Below are 22,271 nucleotides of genomic sequence, written 5' to 3' on the forward strand. Positions count from 1 at the left end.
ACCCATCACCAAATGTGGAGCCAGTATTTGATGGGCAAAACAAACATACAATAGTGCACAGTCTATCCATTCACTAACAAGTGGTGACATCCCTGGGAGAGTGACCTGATGAGCAGCATCCTGATGAATATTGGCTTAGTCACATGATGTCTGTTACTGTTCATTACTGACATGACACATTGTATAATTACATATCTGCCATTCTTTCTTGGAACGTCAGTGAGTGTATGCTAAATACCTTTATATTTATCACAGGCACCGGGAAGACCTTTACTATGATGGGCAATGGTCATGAGCCCGGAGTGATATTTCTCACTCTGAAAGATCTATATAAGACCATCGAGGTGCAGAGAGGGCAGAATAAGTTCTCAGTGTCAGTGTCCTATGCTGAGGTAAGTATGTGAGGAATATGTGCTTGGTTTATATTCTATGTGTCTTATTTAGAAATGGAACTCTGGGGGTTTGCATAAGATATGCATATACATACTGCGCATGCACAGGCAGCGGCGAGCATACATAGGCCAAGTAAATTGCAACACAATTAGACATGATGCATAGGCAGATTGGGTTGTGTGTCTATTGCCGGTGCTGGAGGGCCAGATGCAACTACACAGAGTGATGATAACTGTTAGCAATTTGAGGGGGAAATTAAGACCCTCTACTCTGCTTTTTTGAAAATGCATGAGGACTGGTGCAGAACTGAAAGTTAATAATGGCCACTGTCATGTACCCTTTCTTCTTGATATACAGCATCTGGAGAACTACAAGTAGCACATGCTCTTTGCAGAGAGTAAATGTGGATTACACACTTGTGCTTGTATTGCAGAGGGTGATTATTCCTTGTATTGCAGAGAGTGATTATACCTTAAATACATTTGCAGGTCTACAATGAAACCATTCGGGATCTGCTAAGACCGTCCTCTGGATGTTTGAACCTTAGAGAGTATCCCTATGGCAACACCAAGATAGAAGGGATTGCAGAGTTCTTCCCCAGCAGTCCTGAAGAGGTGACTATCATTAGTCTATGCTACCCTTATGCAGCGTCCATGCATCACCGCTAGTCATCCCTGCCTATAGTATTATTATTATTATTTTTATTATTATTATTTATAATTTTATCATCTTTTAGTTATAAGGCACCACAAGGGTTCTGCAGCACTGAACTAGGGGGAAATGGCAATGTTGTCTGCAAAGAACCCATTAATGTGTGAATTAATAAGCAGAGCCCATGACTATGTGATCGCTGGTGTAGTGACCCTGCTGTAGCTATAACAAATGGGCAAGTGTAATTTTATGAGTTGTTTTGTGTAACCACAAGAGTGTTGGTGCTTACTTTCTTTTTCAGGCCATCGCATTACTGACTAAAGGGAATAAGCGCCGCTCCAAGGCAGCCACAGCTGCCAATAAGAACTCATCCCGCTCCCATGCTGTTGTACAAGTCACCGTAAAGCAGACGAGCAATGATGGAGTGTGCACGGGTCGGCTGTACATGGTAGACCTGGCGGGATCAGAGCGAGCATGCCAGGTACTACTTGTATCTTACATTATCATTTATTTGTATTTCCCCTGCAATGCCAAAGTGGTACATATCATGAGTTTGCTATCCTTCTGCAGTGTTCATGCTTCACCACTAGTCATCACTTTCTACCCTACAGAGAGAATATTTGTCAGTCACATCAGTCTCTGGCCCATTGCAGCTTACACTCTAATTTCTCTAACACACACAAACACAGAACCCAGGCAATCACAAAGAGGAACATACAATGTGTTTTTGCACCATTTTGTAGTGAAGGAGTTATAACAGAGCCTTGCATGTGTATAGCTTTTTTTTCTCATGTTTGTAGTACTCCGTAATTGTGGCCTTTCTCCCCTTAGAGCAGTGATTCCCAATCTGTTACCAGCCACCTCCGCCTTGGTTACTTACATTTATTTCAGTGACCCCCACCCTGAGACCTTACTCATAACAAATTATATAAATTTTTGATTAATGTCACTTTGTAATTAATAACATAAACCAGTATCAAATTAATGATACTAATAATAAAATTAAATTTTTTTTTAGTAGCTTGAGTTAAATTACATGCAGTAAGAAAAGCATTTCAGCCAATATCACTAACTAAAACAAAGGTGAATGAATATCCACTGTCTTGGGTCACAATTTAAGTAAATTGTCTAATCAGTTTTATCATACAATAGTTTGTGTTTGTACCACATCCACACTGTGACTGGAGTCAGATGTGTCTTCATTATCTTTCCTGTTTCTATGTCAGACTAAGAACACTGGCCAAACCCTGAAAGAAAGTGGATATATAAACCGCTCCCTTCTGGCCCTAAGGAACTGCATTAAGGCGCTACGCAAGAGACCAGGCAGCCATATCAATTATCGCGACAGCAAATTGACCTGGCTGCTAAAGGTATGTTATTTCTATGAGATTTCCTACACACATATGACCATACACCTGTACCTGATGTCAGGGACAGGGATAAGAGAGAAGGGCCCTGTGTGCAGTCTCCATGCAGGCCTCCCCCTTCTCTTACAGGCACATGCACTAATTATACTCTGGCACTGCACTTTCTCTACTGGGCATGTGCAGAACTCTGGAAATATGGCACCCATGTATTTTTACCTGTGACTACATTGGTGATTACAGCAGCACTGGCAGAGTGTTAAGTATAGGTTATGGGTGCAGGGTGTGCGGTGTGAGACCACTGGACATGTACACCATATACTCTGCACCCATCTTCCCGGCTTTTTGTGCATGCACAGTAGGAAGTCACCAGGGAAAATGGCCTCAGGTAATGGCCTTAGGCGAGCTCAGGGAGGACAGAAACCTCCCGTGGAGCAGAAGGGCTTAGACTCTGTGCACACTCTAGTGCCCAGAGTCTACTGCTGCTGTCAGTTTGCTGACGGCAGCCGGGGAGAGAGGAGGGGGCCCTGGATGAGGAGTGAACATAGGCCTCCTCCTCTTTAATACGCCCCTGGATACACCGATGGCTGATGTATAAGCGGCATTAGTCACTTAGATATCTTTTTGAGATACAAGCTTTTAGGAATATGAGAATTTATTATGCCCTGGAACTAATGGGGTGTGTGCACTAGTGTATGGGGGTGTGGCCACAGCCCATTTGTAAATGCTGAGGCCCTGTGTAAAGGGGGTGTGGCCACAGCATCCATGCCAGAACCCCCAGTCATCAGGAATGTTGCTCCTAACACATTATTCTGCTGTTTTATCTCAGACAATGGCTGCAATCAACCATGATATTAGTAATTAGTACAATCATTTGTTTCTCACAAACATAGAAAAAAACAATAGTAAAAGATCTTTAAACTGCTAATTACAATGTGTAAGGATTCCTCAGTGATCTCTCCTATAACCAGAGCTTTATCTATCACAGGGCGCACTGAGTGGCAGGAGCAGAATGGTGATGATCACACACATCAGCCCTGCGGGTGCTGCCTATGAAGACTCTCGCAGCACACTCACCTATGGGAGCAAGGCCAAGCACATCAAAACACTGGTGAGCAGCCCCCAAGCGGTAACTACATGTTTATCTATGTTACTGGTTATAACTGTGGTGGAACAAGGGATTTATTATTAAATAAAACAAACATTATGAACATTCAAAATCAGTCTTATTAGAAGATTGGTTGGAATGTGATCATTTACTTTCTATTAGAACTTCAGCTGCAAATTAAAATATGTTAAAAATATATACTACAGGCTCAATCAGTCATAAAAGCTACATCTGTGGTATTACATGTCTGTGCGAGGACATGTAGGTTACCCATCCATAATCTCCTGTCTCCCTGTTTTCTCTGAGTGTGCCAGTGCTCAGTAACTAACTCTCTGCTGTTTATCCTTCCTCCTGCAGGTGGAGAGGAACCGTGTTTGTGCCCCCCACAAAATCCCTGAGGCTACAGGAGAAGACAAAGTGCAGCTGAAAGACCCTCGTCCTCCAGGTATTCTTGTTTCTTGTAATGAAAAGATTGAGAGGTCTGTTTATCAAGTGGACTAACAATCTGCATCACCACTTATCGCACCAATACAAATTGTAGTTACAGCACAAGCTACCATGCTGGGTTGTTGGGAGGTATGTACATATGCTGGTCTTTACTGTTGCAGATTAGGCGAAGAAAGCAAAACCCAGGAACTATAAGAAAAAATAGGCAGTGGCGTTACACGGGCGATGCGGGCCGCACCTGGCTGTCACCTGCCGAAGGGTGACACCAAGGTGCAGACTCCCCCTCAGTGACAAGAGCCAGGTGCTGCACTGTAGTATTAAGTGCAGCACTCAGGTCCTGACACTGAGGGAGCAGGCACTGCACACAGGACAGGGCAGTCCGCACCTCCTGCACCCCCCCCCCAGTAAAAAGCAGCACTGAAAAACAGGGTTCAGGCCACGAGGCCATGCCCCCTCCTGCAAGGCCACGCTCCACTGCTCACAAGACCATGCCCCCTTTTCAACAGTGCACACAGCATCCCTCCCTGCACCAGGTAACAACTGAAGCAAAACTTATACCAGCCATAGTAGTAACTGTACTGTTTCTATATTCTTTTCCACAGAGCCAGCCCATAAGGACATAGCCCCCAGTTCCAGTAACACTGGTTCTATGAGACGCTCTGAGTAAGTACTTTGTGCAGATATCGCATGAACAATATGTAACAATATGATTTATGGATAGAAATGTAAAATGATGAAAATTTGTGTAATTTATAGATATGAATAGATTGTGATGAAGTATTTTTTTAATCTATTACTATATAAATATTAATCATAATTCAGCATAATATCTAGCTATGGGTACATTATTATATTATACTAATCTTAGGTATTGGTACATTCTCATGGAGTCCTTTAGATGCAAATGTGTCGGTTTTCTCTTTTTAGGGCTTTGCTGCCTAAATTGTCATCTGTGGAAGACCTGGCAATACCTGAGGCTGTGGTCCCCATGCCAAGAGAACACCTGGCAGTACCTGAGGATGTGGTCTCCATGCCAAGGAAACACCTGGCAGTACCTGAGCCCGTGGTCCCCATGCCAAGAGAACACCTGGCAGTACCTGAGGCCATGGTTCCTCTGCCAAGAAAACACCTGGCAATACCTGAGGCTGTAGTCTCCATGCCAAGGAAACACCAGGCAGTACCTGAGCCCGTGGTCCCCATACCAAGAGAACACCTGGCAGTACCTGAGGCCATGGTTCCTCTGCCAAGAAAACACCTGGCAATACCTGAGGCTGTGATCTCCATGCCAAGGAAACACATGGCAGTACCTGAGGCCATGGTTCCTCTGCCAAGAGAATACCTGGCAGAACCTGAGGCCATGGTTCCTATGCCAAGAAAACACCTGGCAATACCTGAGCCTGTGGTCCCCATGCCAAGAGAACACCTGGCAGTACCTGAGGCCATGGTTCCTCTGCCAAGAAAACACCTGGCAATACCTGAGGCTGTGGTCTCCATGCCAAGGAAACACCTGGCAGTACCTGAGCCCGTGGTTCCCATGCCAAGAGAATACCTGGCAATACCTGAGGTAAGTGCTATTAGTGTCATTGTGGTTACTTACCTTTTCTTATGTCCTAATATTTATATATCTCTTTGTCATACAATGTAATGCTTATTACACTGACATCTAAATCTTATAATACTTCACAAGTGTCACAATTTATACACTATATGAGAAAGGAAAATAGATTTCTTGTAATACAAATGATCTTGCAAAAACATAGTCCATTATAATTGTAAATAAAATAAAAATTATTGGTAGTGGACAAGTCCATGGCCGCAATTTAATTCAAAGCGATGATGAATAGCACCAGGGAGAGAGCTTCCAGAGCATATCATTTCAGCCTGATGTTTGGCCTGACTAAAGTAATTCTTCTCGCACCCTCCTGGGGGTGCGAGGAGAAATCCAATAACAACCTTGCGGCCGGCACTTTAGTCGGAGAAAGCCGGTTCTCGCAACTAAACACCCATGTTAAGTTACGAGAACTGGCATCTCCGACTTAACAGCACGCTGAATTGAAATGCAGCCAATAAGATTTAGCTGAATATATAAAAGTAAGAAATGTGAACAAAGGCATGAAATACCTCTAAATAAAACTAGTAAAACAAACATATTCCAATTATATATAATAGATCTAGTCATCCTTTGTAGTATTATACAATTAAATACTGAAATTCTATTCGAAATTCAGCTGACAATTAAAATATGTTAATAATATATACTACAGGCTCAATCAGTGATAAAAGCTACAGCTGTGGTATTACATGTCTGTGTGAGGACACGTAGGTTATCCATCCATTATCTTCTATCTCCCTGATTTCTCTGAGTGTGCCAGTGCCCAGTAACTAACTCTCTGCTGTCCACCCTTCCTCCTGCAGGTAAAGGCACACCATCTGAGTCTGGCCCACAAGATCCCTGAAGGTGCCAGAGCAATCAATGTTCAACTGAGACTCGTCCGCCAGGTATTCTTGTACCATGTTATTAAAAGTTTAAGGGGCCTGTTTATCATAATTGTGGACTAACAATCTGCATCATGGTTTATCACAGCAATACAAACTGTAGTTACCCCGCAAGTTATCATGCTAAGACAGTTGGGACATGTGTATGTATGTTGGTCTTTATAGTTGTGCAATACTTATCTACTGTATGTTACTGGGTATAACTGTGGTGGAACAAGGGATTTATGGGGACACGTAGGTTAACCATCCATAATCTCCTGTCATCCTGTTGTTTCTGAGTGTGCCAGTGCCCAGTAAATACTTCTCTACTGTGTACCCTTCCTCCTGCAGGTGGAGAGAAACTGTGTGTGTGCCCCCCACAAAATCCCTGAGGCTACAGGAGAAGGCAAAGTGCAGCTGAAAGACCCTCATCCTCCAGGTATTTTTGTATCTTATAATGAAAAGATTAAGAGGTCGGTTATTCATAGTTGTGGACTAACAATCTGCATCCCCACTTATCGCAGCAATACAGATTGTAGTTACATCACAGGTTACCATGCTGGGGTGGTTGGGAGGTATGTACATGTACTGGTCTTTACAGTTACACATTAGGCAAAGGAAGCAACTGACCCAGGAACAATAGGAACAAATAGGGGTTTACACTTCCAAACTTTATTCCATTGACTAACTGACGCAAAATATATACCAGACATAGTAGTGACTGTACTATTTCGGTATTCTTTTCCACAGAGCCAGCCCATAAGGACCATAAGGACAAAACAGCTGGTTCCAGTAACACTGGTCCTATGAGACGCTCTGCGTAAGTACTTTGTGCAGATATCACATGAACAATAAATATCAATGTAATTTATGGAAAGAAATGTAAAATGAGTAAAATTAGTGTAATTTATAGATAAGAATAGTTTATTATGAAGTATTTTTTAGCTATTACTATTTAAATGTTACTCATAATACACCATAATATCTAGCTTTGAGTACATTATTATATTGTGCTAACCTTAGCTATTGTTACATTCTCCTTGGAGTCCTTTAGGTGCAAATGTATCTGTTTTCTCTATTTAGGGCTTCGCTGCATAAACTGCTCCCTGTGGTCCCCATACCAAAAAAACACCTGGCAGCACCTGAGCCCTTGGTCCCCATGCCAAGAAAACACCTGGCAGTACCTGAGGCCGTGGTCTCCATGCCAAGGAAACACCTGGCAGTACCTGAGGCCGTGGTTCCTATGCCAAGAAAACACCTGGCAATACCTGAGCCCGTGGTCACCATGCCAAAAAAACACCTGGCAATACCTGAGGTAAGTGCTATCAGTGTCATTGTGGTTACTTACCTTTTCTTATGTCCTAATATTTATATATCTGTTTGTCAAACAATGTAATGCTTATTACACTGACATTTAAATCTTATATTACTCCACAAGTGTCACAATTTATACAAAATATGAGAAAGTAAAATAGGTTTCTTGTAATACAAATACATAGTCCATTATAATTGTAAATTAAATAAAAATAATTGGTAGTGGACAAGTCCATGGCCGCAATTTAATTCAAAGCGATGATGAATAGACCCAGGAGGGAGCTCCCAGAGCTAATAAATTCTGCCTAATGTTTGGCCTGACTAAAGTAATTCTCGCACCCTCCTGGGGTTGCGAGGAAAAATCCGACAACAGACTCGCGGCCGGCACTTTAGTTGGAGAATGCCGGTACTCGCAACTAAACACCCATGTTAAGTTACGAAAACTGGTATTCTCTGACTTAACAACATGCTGAATCGAATCACAGACAATAAGATTTAGCTAAATAAATAAAAGTAAGAAATGTGAAAAAAGGCATGAAATACCTCTAAATAAAACTAGTAAAACAAATATATTCCAATTATATATATCTAGTCATCCTTTGTAGTATTATAGAATTAAATACTGAAATTCTGTTAGAAATTCAGCTGCAAATTAACATATGTTAATAATATTTACTACAGGCTCAATCAGTGATAAAAGCTACAGCTGTGGTATTAAATGTCTGTGTGAGGACACGTAGGTTACCCATCCATAATCTCCTATCTCCCTGATTTCTCTGAGTGTGCCAGTGCCCAGTAACTAACTCTCTGCTGTCCACCCTTCCTCCTGCAGGTGAAGGCGCACCATCTGAGTCTGGCCCACAAGATCCCTGAAGGCGCCAGAGCAATCAATATTCAACTGAGACTCGTCCGCCAGGTAATCTTGTACGATGTAATTAAAAGTTTAAGGGCTCTATTTATCATAATTGTAGACTAACAATCTGCATCATGGTTTATCACAGCAATACAAATTTTAGTTACCCCGCAAGTTATCATGCTGGGACAGTTGGGACGTGTGTACGTATGCTGGTCTTTACAGTTGTGCAATACTTATCTACTGTATGTTACTGGGTATAACTGTGGTAGAACAAGGGATTTATGGGGAGACGTAGGTTACCCATCCATAATCTCCTGTCACCCTGTTTTCTCTAAATGTGCCAGTGCCCAGTAACTAACTTTCTACTGTGTACCCTTCCTTGTGCAGGTCGAGAGGAACCATGTGTGTGCCCCCCACAAGATCCCTGAGGCTACAGGAGAAGGCAAAGTACAGCTGAAAGACCCTCTTCATCCAGGTATTTTTGTATCTTATAATGAAAAGATTAAGAGGTCGGTTTATCATAGTTGTGGACTAACAATATGCATCACCACTTATCACAGCAATAAAAATTGTAGTTGCACCACAAGTTACCATGCTGGGTGGTTGGGAGGTATGTACATATGCTGGTGTTTACAGTTAAAGATTAGGCAAAGGAAGCAACTGACCCAGGAACAATAGGAACAAATAGGGGTTTATACTTCCAAACTATATTCCATTGACTAACTGACGCAAAATATATACCAGACATAGTAGTGACTGTACTATTTCTGTATTCTTTTCCACAGAGCCAGCCCATAAGGACAAAGCCCCCAGTTCCAGTAACACTGGTCCTATGAGACGCTCTGTGTAAGTACTTTGTGCAGATATCACATGAACAATGAGTAACAATGTGATTTATGGATAGAAATGTAAAATTAGTAAAATTAGTGTAATTTATAGATAATAATAGTTTATTATGAAGTATTTTTTAGCTATTACTATTTAAATGTTAATCATAATACACCATAATATGTAGCTATGAGTACATTGTTATATTGTGCTAACCTTAGCTATTGTTACATTCTCCTTGGAGTCCTTTAGGTGCAAATGTATCTGTATTCTCTATTTAGGGCTTTGCTGCACAAACTGCTCCCTGTGGTCCCCATGCCAAGAAAACACCTTGCAGTACCTGATCCCTTGGTCCCCATGCCAATAAAACACCTGGCAGTACCTGAGGCCGTGGTCCCCATGCCAAGGAAACACCTGGCAGCACCTGAGCTCTTGGTCCCCATGCCAAGAAAACACCTGGCAGTACCTAAGACCATGGTCCCCATGCCAAGGAAACACCCGGCAGTACCTAAGACCATGGTCCCCATGCCAAAAAAACACCTGGCAACACCTGAGGCCATGGTCCATAAGCCAAGAAAACACCTGGCAGTACCTGAAGTAAGTGCTTTCAGTGTCATTGTGGTTACTTACCTTTTTCTTATGTCCTAGTATTCATATCTCTTTGTCATACAATGTAATGCTTATTACACTGACATTTACATCTTATATTACTCCACAAGTGTCACAATTTATATACAATATGAGAAAGGAAAAATAGGTTTCTTGTAATACAAATGATCTTCCAAAAACATAGTCCATTATAATTGTAAATGAAATAAAAATAATTGGTAGTGGACAAGTCCATGGCCACGATTCAATTCAAAGTGATGATGAATAGCCCCAGGGAGGGAGCTCCCACAGCTATTCAATTCAGCCTGATGTTTGAACTGACTAAAGTAATTTTTCTCGCACCCTCCTGGGAGTGCGAGGAGATATCCGATTACAGCTTTGCGGCTGGCACTTTAGTCAGAGAATGCCAATTCTCGCAACTAAACACCTATGTTAAGTCATGAGAACCAGCATTCTCCGACTTAACAGCACGCTGAATTGAATTGCAGCCAATAAAATAAGCTAAATATATAAAACTAATAAATGGGAATAAAGGCATGAAAAACCTCTAAATACAACTAGTAAAACAAATATATTCCAATTATATATAATATATCTAGTCATCCATTGTAGTATTATAGAATTAAATATTGAAATGATATTAGAAATTCAGCTGCAAATTACAATATTTTAATAATATATACTACAGGCTAAATCAGTGATAAAAGCTACACCTGTGGTATTACATGTCTGTGTGAGGACACATAGGTTACCCATCCATAATCTCCTGTCTCCCTGTTTTCTCTGAGTGTGCAGTGCCCAGTCACTAACTCTATGCTGTCACCATTCCTCCTGCAGGTAAAGGCGCACCATCTTAGTCTGGCCCACAAAATCCCTGAAGGCGCCAGAGCAACCAATGTTCAGCTGAGACTCGTCCTCCAGGTATTCTTGTACCCTGTAATTAAAAAGTTAAGGGGTCTGTTTATCATACAGATGGGTCCTCTTACCTCTATCCTCCTTGCACGTTAAACAGCCCTTCTAGTCACCCCATGCCGTGGTGTGATTCGGTATCGCCGAGTATCTTTTGTGCAACTTTTTATCTTCAAATGTGTCTTATTTACACAGTGATGCAAATAGATAGCACAAGCATCTTCTGCTGATTAAAATAATATGCAGAATGTTCTGTGAGCGAGGGCGGATGTATCTGCATGTGAAACGCTACGTTACAGTGTCAGCGGCTGTAACACTGTAACGTAGCGTTTCGCAGGCAGATACACCCGCAGACACACAGAGAACATAGACATGCTGCATATCATTTTAATCAGTAGAAGATGCTTGTGCTATGTATTTGCATCACTGTGTGAATAAGACACATTTGAAGGTACAAAGTCGCACAAAAGATGCTCGGCGCTGCCAAGTCACACGAAGCTCCAGCGTTATGTGGCGCAACTTGTAGCGCACGGAGGATAGATGTATGTGGACACGTCTGTAGTTGTGGACTGACAATCTGCATCACAGCTTATCACAGCAATACAAATGTAGTTACCCCACAAGTTACCATGCTGGGACGGTTGGGACGTGTGTACATATTACAGTTGTGCAATATGTCAAAAAAATAAAAAAAGGCTGCCTGGGGATATGCTGTAATGGAGTACATATTGCATAGGGCTGAAATGCAGATTAGGCAAAGGAAGTGACTGGTCTGGGAACAACAGGAACAAATATTGGTGTATACCGTATATACTCGAGTAAAAGCCCCCCTCGGCTTATACTCGAGTGATGCTCCAGGACCAGGGCAGGTTCTCCTGTTACGCAGCTGAGTAGGGCGCCACATATTGGAGGGCGCCTCACTCAGCTGCGTACTATGCGGGCCGCGGTGCAGACTGTGTCTCTGTGACACAGCTGCACCGTGTGTGTAGCACTGACTGGACGGAGTTCGGTCAGCACTACATAGTGCCAAACACACAGGCGCCGGTGCCGGCAGCTGTGTGTTTGTTGTAATTAGCAGCCGATGAGAGTCTGTCAGACTCTCATCGGCTGCTGCTGCTCCCAGTGCTGGAGCCATCTTCCGGCTGCTGCTGTTCCCACTGCGGGAGCCATCTTCCGGCTCCCGCAGTGGGTAATGGGAGAGACGTTATGATGGCACGACGTCTCTCCCATAATGCAAAGCAGCCGGAGGAGCCGGTAGCAGCGTCGGGACCAGGAGCGGGGTTTCAGGTAACTGTTTTTTTTTATTTTTTGATTACCGGTACGTCTCTCTACTGGGGGGGGGCTACTACTGGGGGCAGTACCAGGGGGGAATTACCACTGGGGGCTCTACCAGGGGGGGATTACTACTGGGGGCACTACCAGGAGGGGATTACTACTGGGGCACTACCAGGGGGGGATTACTACTGGGGGCACTACCAGGGGGGGTTACTACTGGGGGCACTACAAGGGGGGGATATTACTACTGGGGGCACTACCAGGGGGGAATATTACTACTGGGGGCACTACCAGGGGGGATTACAACTGGGGGCACTACCAGGGGGGATATTACTTCTGGGGGCAATACCAGGGGGGTTACTACTACTGGGGGAACTACCCGGGGGGGTTACTACTGGGGGCACTACCAGGGGGGGATTACTACTGGGGGCACTACCAGGGGGGGATATTACTACTGGGGGCACTACCAGGGGGGAGGATTACTTCCAGTAGCTGCTGCATTTCTCACCCTAGGCTTATACTCGAGTCAATAAGTTTTCCCAGTTTTTTGGGGTAAAAGTAGTTACTTCGGCTTATATTCGGGTCGATTTATACTCGAGTATATACGGTACTTACAAATTTACAAACTATAATCCATTGACTAACTGATGCACAACATATACCAGACACAATAGTAACTGTACTATTTCTGTATTCTTTTCCATAGGACCGGACTGGTAGGACAACAGGCTCAGTTCCAGGGACATTGTTCTTATGAAATGTACGTACGTACTTTGTGCTGATATCGCTTTAACAATATGTAACAATGGGCATTATGGCTACAAATTTTACATAATGAAAAATAGTGTAATTTATAGATAAGAATAGATTATTAGGAAATATTTGTAGCTAGTTCTATTTAAATGTTAATCACATACCATTAATACAGGGCCGTAACTAGGGCATTGCGGCCATTGCCTCCGCACAGAGGGCCTGATTCAGACCCGCTCACTAAGATGATACTCTCGCTGCTGTCGATGGTATGCAGTGTGTATGCATTGTGTGCATGCATCGCAGTGCGCATGTGCATACCTTAGTGAAAGTTCACAATGTATTATTAGCTCGCTGCATATAGACATCCCAGCAGAGTGAGTGACAGGAGAGGCCGTTTCTAGGTGATAACAGGGGCTGGCCATTAAAAAGTGTGTGAGGTGCAAACGCAGGCGTGCCTGAGCATCTTAATGGCATTTTAGAAGTTTGCATAATTAAAAGACAGCATCATAGTACACGTCACCTGGCTTGTTTTACACTGAAGAGCTCGAGGTGCTTGCGGCAGGGTATGGTCAACCTCAAGGGCTGCAATAGCATCCGATGTACCGATGGTTGCATACATTTTCTGGACATGATGTGCACAAGTCGGTGTCCTAAAACAGGCTGGTGGGTGTCTGCATACACTATGTGATCGTTGTCTAAGAAATGCTGGGTGTGCTAATGCATTGCTTTGCGATTGCACTGCCTACGCAATTTGCATACACATCGTGCGAGCGATTGCATCTAGCAAGTGACTCTGAATCAGACCCAGAGTGCAACATGCCCTGAGGGTGGAAGCAGCTGCCTGACGCAATCTCTATTTGCCACTTAGCGGCCACTGCTATGTATTAGTAGCTATGTACCCGGCTACTTTACTGCAGCAGCAGCCCTGCCTGTCCCTCTCAGGTTATTCCACCTCCAGACCCGTCTGCAAGGATGGGAGAGAATCCATGACATCTCTCCTCAGCTCCCACATTTCCAAGAGGAGTTTTTTGTTGGAAGTAGGAATGGGCGCGCAGGACACGGCGGTACTGGCAGGCAACATGACAGGTCCGGCGCCAGTATCCTACACAGAAAGGGCCCAGTGTGAGTGTCACTTGGACACACTGGACTCCAGTGCAGCAGGTAAATAGGTTCTAAATATCAAAGTGCCCTCATACTGACATATAAACCATTTTAACTATAGTACTTTAGACCATGGGGATATTTTTAATCTACACAGCAGAATTCATGTTAATAATGTAATTTAAGAACATAAACGAGTTTCATGAGATTTTCATAAAAGAAAGCGCCATTCAATTAGTCAAAATAAATATTACATTTATTATAATTATAAACACTATTAAATCAGCCAATAATTCATAATATACTTCCACAAATTGATAACTAGTTTGGATTTATATAGTATCTTGCAGTTAAATACTTTCCATACATATAATAAAAAAATACATATATTAAAAAAACACCTCTCTTCACTTAATACATCAATTAACTTTTGTTACATGAAAAAAGTATAGGCAATCACTTCCAACACACAATAATAAAATATCCTGCAGATTATTATTCACTTTCCGTAACCTATTAGTTCCGTAATTTATTAATCCCGGCAAGTGTCTAATGACCAGCATCAAAATCCCGACGCCTGTCATTAGACCTACGCCGGGAGCCCGACACCCGTCTTACCGATAGAAGGTAAGCCGGGCGCGGACAGCCGTGGGGGGGAGGGATAGGTTAGGGGCTCCCGGGGTTCTTGAGGTTAGGTACCCAGCCGGGAGGTTAGGGTTAGGCTAGGGGAAGGGGGGTTTAGGGTTAGGCACCCCCGGGGGGGTTAGGGTTAGGCACCCCCTGGGAGACTTAGGTTAGTAAATACAAAAAATACCTGTTGGGATCTCACTGCCGGGCTTCTGCTGTCGGAATTTGAACCGCCGGCCGCAAATCATACTGATCCCGGCACCACAATGTCTAGTTACGGCTCTGCCATAATATCTAGTTATGGATCCCATTCATATACTAATCTTTGCATCTCAGTAACTATCATAGAGCATATTACATTTTATTTAAAATGTCATTGTAATATATTTTTATTTCTAGGAGTATAAAATGAGGAGGACAATGTCCAAATGAAATGAATCAGCCTCATTTATTTGTATAATGTTCTCATGGAGTCATTTAGGTACCATGGTGTCTGTTTTCTCTTTTTAGGGATTTGCGGCATAAATTGCCCCCTGTGATCTCTATGCCAAGGAAATATCTGGCAATAACGTAAGTGCTCTCAGTATGGCTACTTTCACTTTCCTTATGACCTAGCATTTATACAGGTTGGGTACGGGATGCCAACACTCGGGATCCCGGGGGTCAGAATCCCAAAGCCGGTATCCGGGCAGGGTTAGAATACTGACACTTGTCAGTAAGTATCCTCATCCTACCCCTCCCTCCTTGCACCCTAACACTAACCTCCCCCTAGTGCCTAACCACTGAGCCTCCCCCTACCCCAATACTTACTGTTGGGATGCCTGCATTGGGATTCTGACTGGTGTCTGGATTCCGGCACTGGCATTCTGAGCCCTTACATCCCATTTATACATCTATTTGTCATACCAATATATTTCTTATTACGCTGATATTTGTATCTCATATTACTCCTCGTGTCTCATAATTTATACACAATTTGGAGAAAGGGAAAATAAGTTTCTTGTACTGGAAATGACTGGGCAGGGACATAGGGCCTGATTCATTAAGGATCTCTATTGCAATCGCTGCTCCATAATCACACGCAGGTCTGCTGAGATAATATGCTAATTAATGCTATCACAATACCGTAGCACTGCCAGCATAGACGCCCACTGCCTCCCACAACCGCTATCTCACATCCGTAATACCTAGAAAACCTCCATAAACATTGGTAACATCGAGTACGATCGACCCCCACGCAGAATTACAGCAGCCCTTTCCCTACTTAGAAATAACTAACCTCATTGCACGCAGTAAGTACTCAAGCTGTGTATGCAGTCGCAGTGGCTAATTTATGCACGCTCATTTGGTCCGGCATGCCTGCGTTTCGCCAACCATCCCCCCTTCACCACCCCCAAATGCTCACTGCCTGTCAATTACTCTGCATGGTCTCTTTGATCGCAGTGTGATCACAGTATTGTCTTCGCGAACGTGCGCTGAGATGCATACGCATGCGCAGTACGTAACTATCGCCCATCTGCATATGCTTTAGCAATAGCGATCTGTAATGAATCAGGCCCATAGGATATTATAGTTGTAAATTACATCAAAATAATTGTCAGTTTTAGATTTATTGTGTCCAGCAGTGGACAGGTCCATAAGATAAGCTACATATATAAAACTAAAGAAATGTGAACATAAGCATGAAAAACCTCCAGATAAAACTGAAAAAAATATATTACATTCCAATAATATATAATATATTTAGTCTTTCGTTATAATGTTTTAGAATTAAACTATCCTTGTAGTAAAATATGCTCCTTTATTTCTATTTAATTAATTCTGCCCTTGGGGATGTGAGAGTAGTTACCATTGTCACCTCCTCCCCAAATCCTTACCCTCTTCATGTCACCCCCTTGTGCCACAACTTCAATCTTTTCCCTTTTGAATGTAATGTAATGTAAGCTCTCACTAGCAGGGCCCTCCTTCCTTTTGGCTACTATACTAAAGAGTCCATTCTGGTCAATATTGTAGATCTTAATTTCTCCATAACTGTAACTATATAAGCATGTGTATTGCAAACATATATATATATATATATATATATATATATATATATATAAGCAGATCTTAGTATATCTGTAACAATTCTTCAGTATACTCAGGTGAAGTTATATAATATGTACATTAATACACCATGTCCACAACCACTCATGGGGTTTAAGAGACAGTTCTATAGAACAAGGTCTATTAGGATAGTGTCTCAAATACTCAGGAGATCTTTGGGCCTGATACAGAGCCGCTCGAAAGCGGCCGCTCGTTCGTTCCGAGCGATGTTCGCACAACTGCGCATGCGTATGGGTTGTAATACGCATGCGCGAACCAGTCATTGCGGTCGGAAATTGTGTGCTCGCAAAATAGCGAATGCCTGCTAATTTGAGTGACAGAATGAGGTGTTTGTGGGTGGTAACAGGGGAAGGTGCTTGAAAACGGGGAGTGGAGATCCGAACGCAGGCGTGCCAAACGGTTCATACGCCTTTCGATCTACTCGATTAATCAAATAAATAGCGGAGATGACGTATGATGCGAGCGGCCAGGGGGCGTCTTTACAAAATAGCGAGCGCATATTTCGTTCGCTCGCTCAGACATAGAGGCGTCAACAGACCGCAAAGAGCGAGCGCTCAATTTAAATAGCCGGCCCCTTTTTTTGAACGACCGTTCGCAAATAACGTCCGGCTCTGAATCAGGCCCTTTGTCATTACATACTTTTCATTAGAATTCTTTGGGGAATTGTATTCTGGTTATATTTTCCTTTCATTGCTGTTATTTTTAGAGTATTCTCACTATTGTTAAAACATAAACGTTTAATTCTTCCTATGAATTGATGATCTGAAACTTTATTTGATTTCCTTGTAGATCAAGACTACAGCTCATTTTAGCGCACATTCTGTCGTCCATCTGGAATGTGCCCATAGAAGGTGATGAAAAGATCCGCTTGGGCCGAAGCCGTCACCTTGCTGCTTGTCAACTAACACCATCGGCCACTTATCAAATTACATCTTACCAATTAAATAAACATCTTTGGTGATTTTAATGGTTTCAATTCATTACGTTTCACAATTGAATTTCATTGTAACCTTATTTTATTATGTTCTTGTTACATAGCATCATACTTAGATCTCATAAGGTTTATGTTAGGGCATTACCAGCAGAGATGATAAGACCTTTAGAACTTGAGGTCTTCACATTTAGCAGCAAGACGTGCATAAGCCCTGGGGATCGTACCATCTACGTTTCCCACCCCACAAATACACTAATACATAGTAGGATTTTGGACTGTGGGAGGAAGACAAGGCACCTGGAGGAAACCACACAAACATGGGGAGAACATATAAACCACACACATATAGAACTCATGTTCAAATATAACCCATGACCCCAGCACTGAGAGGCAGTAGTGCTAACCACTGTATATTCATGAGAAGGTAGTTGCTAATTTACCAGTAACAAGTAATATCACAGAGGCATACGGCACTGGTTCCTGGTGACTACACAGACTGAATTAGCATTAATAAGGATGTCTCTGATGTCATTATTTTACTGAACACTAGTGGAAACCACAGTTTGCAAAAGCCGTGGCCACCACCCCTGCACTTGTCAGTCTGACATGTCTGGTGCAGCCGCATTGTAACCAACAGCAGCAGTGCCTGTCACCGGCTCCCTTACCTCAGTCTCTGCATGATGGCTGCTTCCCCAACAGCCACCAATATACTGTTGTCTTTCTTCTTCAGGGTCCATAGGGATCCACAGGGATACCATGGGGTGTAGGTGGTTGATAAGGACCAGACACCAAACAGTTAAGCTTTCAACTGTCAGGATGCAGCGGTCCCTCCCCCCTAAACCCCGCCCCTGAGCCTGAGGCCAATCAGTTTGCTTGGTGTCCGTCAAGAGCTCAGATCACCTTGTATAATAGTGGCTGCTTTATGCAGCCCAAAGCTTTATTTTTAAGTTTTCTAATTTTATTTATCTTTATTACTGAGTGTTCATCATCAGACTGTCCTTAAGGACTTAGCAAAGCACAGATTAATAAAGGGAAAATGGGGAAAGGGGAACTCAGTAGGCGCTGTCAAATAAGCAGCTAGTTCAATGGAGATGTCAACTCCTATCAGTAGATTATGGAACCAATTTTGTAACATTACGTATCATAATTTAAATATTATAGCACTGTTCATAAATTATTAGGGGACAAGTAAGGCGAGTTACTGCTTGCGGTAGCCTGCGGAGGTGCTGAGAGTGAACACCGGCCTCGACCGCATGATCCACTAAATAGGGTGCATATGGTGCGGGAATCCAGCGTCCCCGTGGTCAAAAATCAGCTAGGGGAGGTCAGCTTTCCCTATTACAGCGGCTCCTCCCTCACCTCAAGGCGCCATTCCACCCCGCTCTGAGCTGCTCTCCTCCTCGTACCCGGCCCCCTCAGAGGTCTCTGGCGGCCATTTTCTGCAGGCTCAGCCACAGCTCTCTCTGGAAAACGCTGGGTCCGGTCCCCCTACATACCTCTCCCAGGAGTCAGGTTATTTAGACCCTACCAGACATTGCATATGAGTAGTTGAATGTAGCGCCCTTTTGCAGTTAGTGTTTTTCTGCATAGTATGTGACTTTTGCTAGCACTATTTGTATGATTTTTCTAATCTGTCAGCCTATGCGATTCCCTTTCCTCTCACTATAACCCTATGATACCGGTATATTCAAGGTCTACTATACTTCACTTTTACTTATAAATGTGAAGGCTGTCACATACTGTTTGGTTGCACTCTACACAGTACCATATTCTGTGCTATGCTATCCTGCAGTTTATTTAAGCATAGGCAGGATCACTATACTGCATACCCATTTGTATACACTGTTGCATAATAGCGTCTGCATACCCATTTGTATTTGGTGTATTCAGTCGCATAATAGTGTTTGCATACGCATTATGTATTTGGTGTATTCTGTTGCATATTAGTCATACTTGCCTACTCACCCGAAAATCGGGCGCCGCTCCCGACACCCCGCAAGACTATGCAAGTCCCCCGGAATGGACGCCGGCATCCCTCTAACACCCGCACCATACGTAAAAGTGGGCGGTGCGGGGGTGTGATGACGCGATTCGTGCTGAAGCGCGTCATCGTAGCCCCATCCTCTGCCTTATAATGCCAGTAATATTGGCATTATAAAGCGGGGGCGGGGCCACGATGACGCGATCGTGTCGGCCTGCCCCCGCTCCGCCTATTTGACCCGCCCCCATCCTTCCTGCTGGACGGACCTGCCAGCCCCCTCCCGGATTCCCCTGCCGAAATGTCGGCAAGTATGATATTAGTGTATACTCTGCGACTATGTCTAACAAAGGTTAGTGCCAGATTAAGGTCCAGATGGGCCTGGAGCTGAAATTTCTGAAGAGCCTATTGTGTGATGCCGCAAGCGGTGGAAATTCGGATATGGGGGTGTGGTATACACAGGGTGTGTGGTCTGTACTGTGGGGTGTGGCTAGCACCATGGAGGGCATAGCTACTGCCTACCATCAATCACTTAAATCTCTGTCCCCTCATCGCTTATATGAAGTATGCACAAATATAGATACACACACATTATCTATCTATCTATCTATCTTTACATACATCAGGGTTGCCTACCTTTGCTGTCTCTTCCCCGGGAGAAGCCTTGGGGGGAGAGGCAGGTGGGTGGCGATATGGGCGGGGCCCGACGATGCATGTCATTAAACCCCGCCCCCTTGTGGTAAAATGCCCTCGATTGGCTTAGATTTAAATAGGGGCAGAGCCAGATGACGCGAATCACGTCATTAAGTCCTGTCCCCTGCACGGACACCTGGGATCGCCGCAGAAATTCTAATTCTGCCCACTTCACTAGGAATGCGGGAGAAATGCCTACCCTTCCGGGGTGAAAAATCGGGAGCCTCCCACGAAAACCGGGAGGGTAGGCATGTATGACATACATACATACAATGATCGCACCGACACGAAAAAGCAGCTGCGTAGGGCGCCATATAGTGGAGGGCGCTTCAGCTGTGTACCATGTGGGCTGCGGGCAGCCTGTGTCTCTGTGACACAGCTGCACCGCGTGTGTAGCGCTGACCGGATGGAGTTCGGTCAGCACTACACAGTGCCAAAGAAACAGCAGCCGGCGTCGGCAGCTGTGTGTTTGCTTTAGCAGCTGATGAGAGTCAGACTGACTCATCGGCTGCTGCTCCCACTGCCGGAGCCGGGCATCTTCCAGCTCCCACAGTGGGTAATGGGAGAGACGTCATGACGTCTCTCCCATGATGCAAAGCGGCCCGGCCAGGGAGGAATGATGCAGGAGCTGATAGCGGCATCAGGAGCAGGAGTGGGGTTTCAGGTAAGTGTTTTTTATTTTTATTATGTCACTACAAGGGGGGATTACTACTGGGGAACTACAAGTGGGGTCTACTACTGGGAGCACTACAAGGGGGTCTACTACTGGGAGCACTACAAGGGGGGGCTACTACTGGGAGCACTACAAGGGGGGCTACTACTAGGGGCACTACAAGGGGGGCTACTACTAGGGGCACTACAAAGGGGGTCTACTACTGGGAGCACTACAAGGGGGGTACTACTGGGAGCACTACAAGGGGGAGTTACTACTGGGGGAACTACAAGGGGGGATTAATGCTGGGGGCACTACAAGGGGGGGACTACTACTGGGAGCACTACAAGGGGGGCTACTACCAGGGGCAGTACAAGGGGGGCTACTACTGGGAGCACTACAAGGGGGGTACTACTGGGAGCACTACATGGGGGGATTACTACTGGGGGCACTACAAGGGGGGATTACTACTGGGAGCACTACAAGGGGGGCTACTACTAGGGGCACTACAAGGGGGCTACTACTAGGGGCACTACAAGGGGGATTACTACTGGGGGCACTACAAGGGGGTGTGTTACTACTGGGGGCACTACAAGGGGGCTACTACTGGGAGCACTACAAGGGGGGGTACTACTGGGAGCACTACAAGGGGGATAACTACTGTGGGCACTACAAGGGGGGGTTACTACTGGGGGCACTACATGGGGGGATTACTGCTGGGGGCACTACAAGAGGGGGACTACTACTGGGGGCACTACAAGGGGGGGACTACTACTGGGGGCACTACAAGGGGGGGACTACTACTGGGGGCACTACAAGGGGGAGCTACTACTGGGGGCACTACAAGAGGGGGCTACTACTGGGGGCACTGCATAAGGGGGGAACCTCCACTGGGGGGACTACTACAAGGGGGAACTACTACTAGGGGCTCTATATAAGGGACACAAGGGGCACTGCACAGGGGGGACCACTACTGGGGGCACTATATAAGGGGCACTGCATAGGGGGTACCACTACTGGGGGCACTGCATAGGGAGACTACTACTGGGGGCACTATATAAGGGGCTTACTACTGGGGGCACAAGGGGCACTGCACAGGGGGGCCACTACTGAGGGCACTGCATAGGGGGGGCGCCATAAAATATACTCGCTTATCAAAAACTTTGGGCTAGGGCCAGCCCTGTGTGAAACAATTTAT

Source organism: Taudactylus pleione, unplaced genomic scaffold, assembly GCF_031769625.1.
Source record: "Taudactylus pleione unplaced genomic scaffold, aTauple2 ptg000127l, whole genome shotgun sequence".
Lineage (NCBI taxonomy): Eukaryota > Metazoa > Chordata > Amphibia > Anura > Myobatrachidae > Taudactylus > Taudactylus pleione.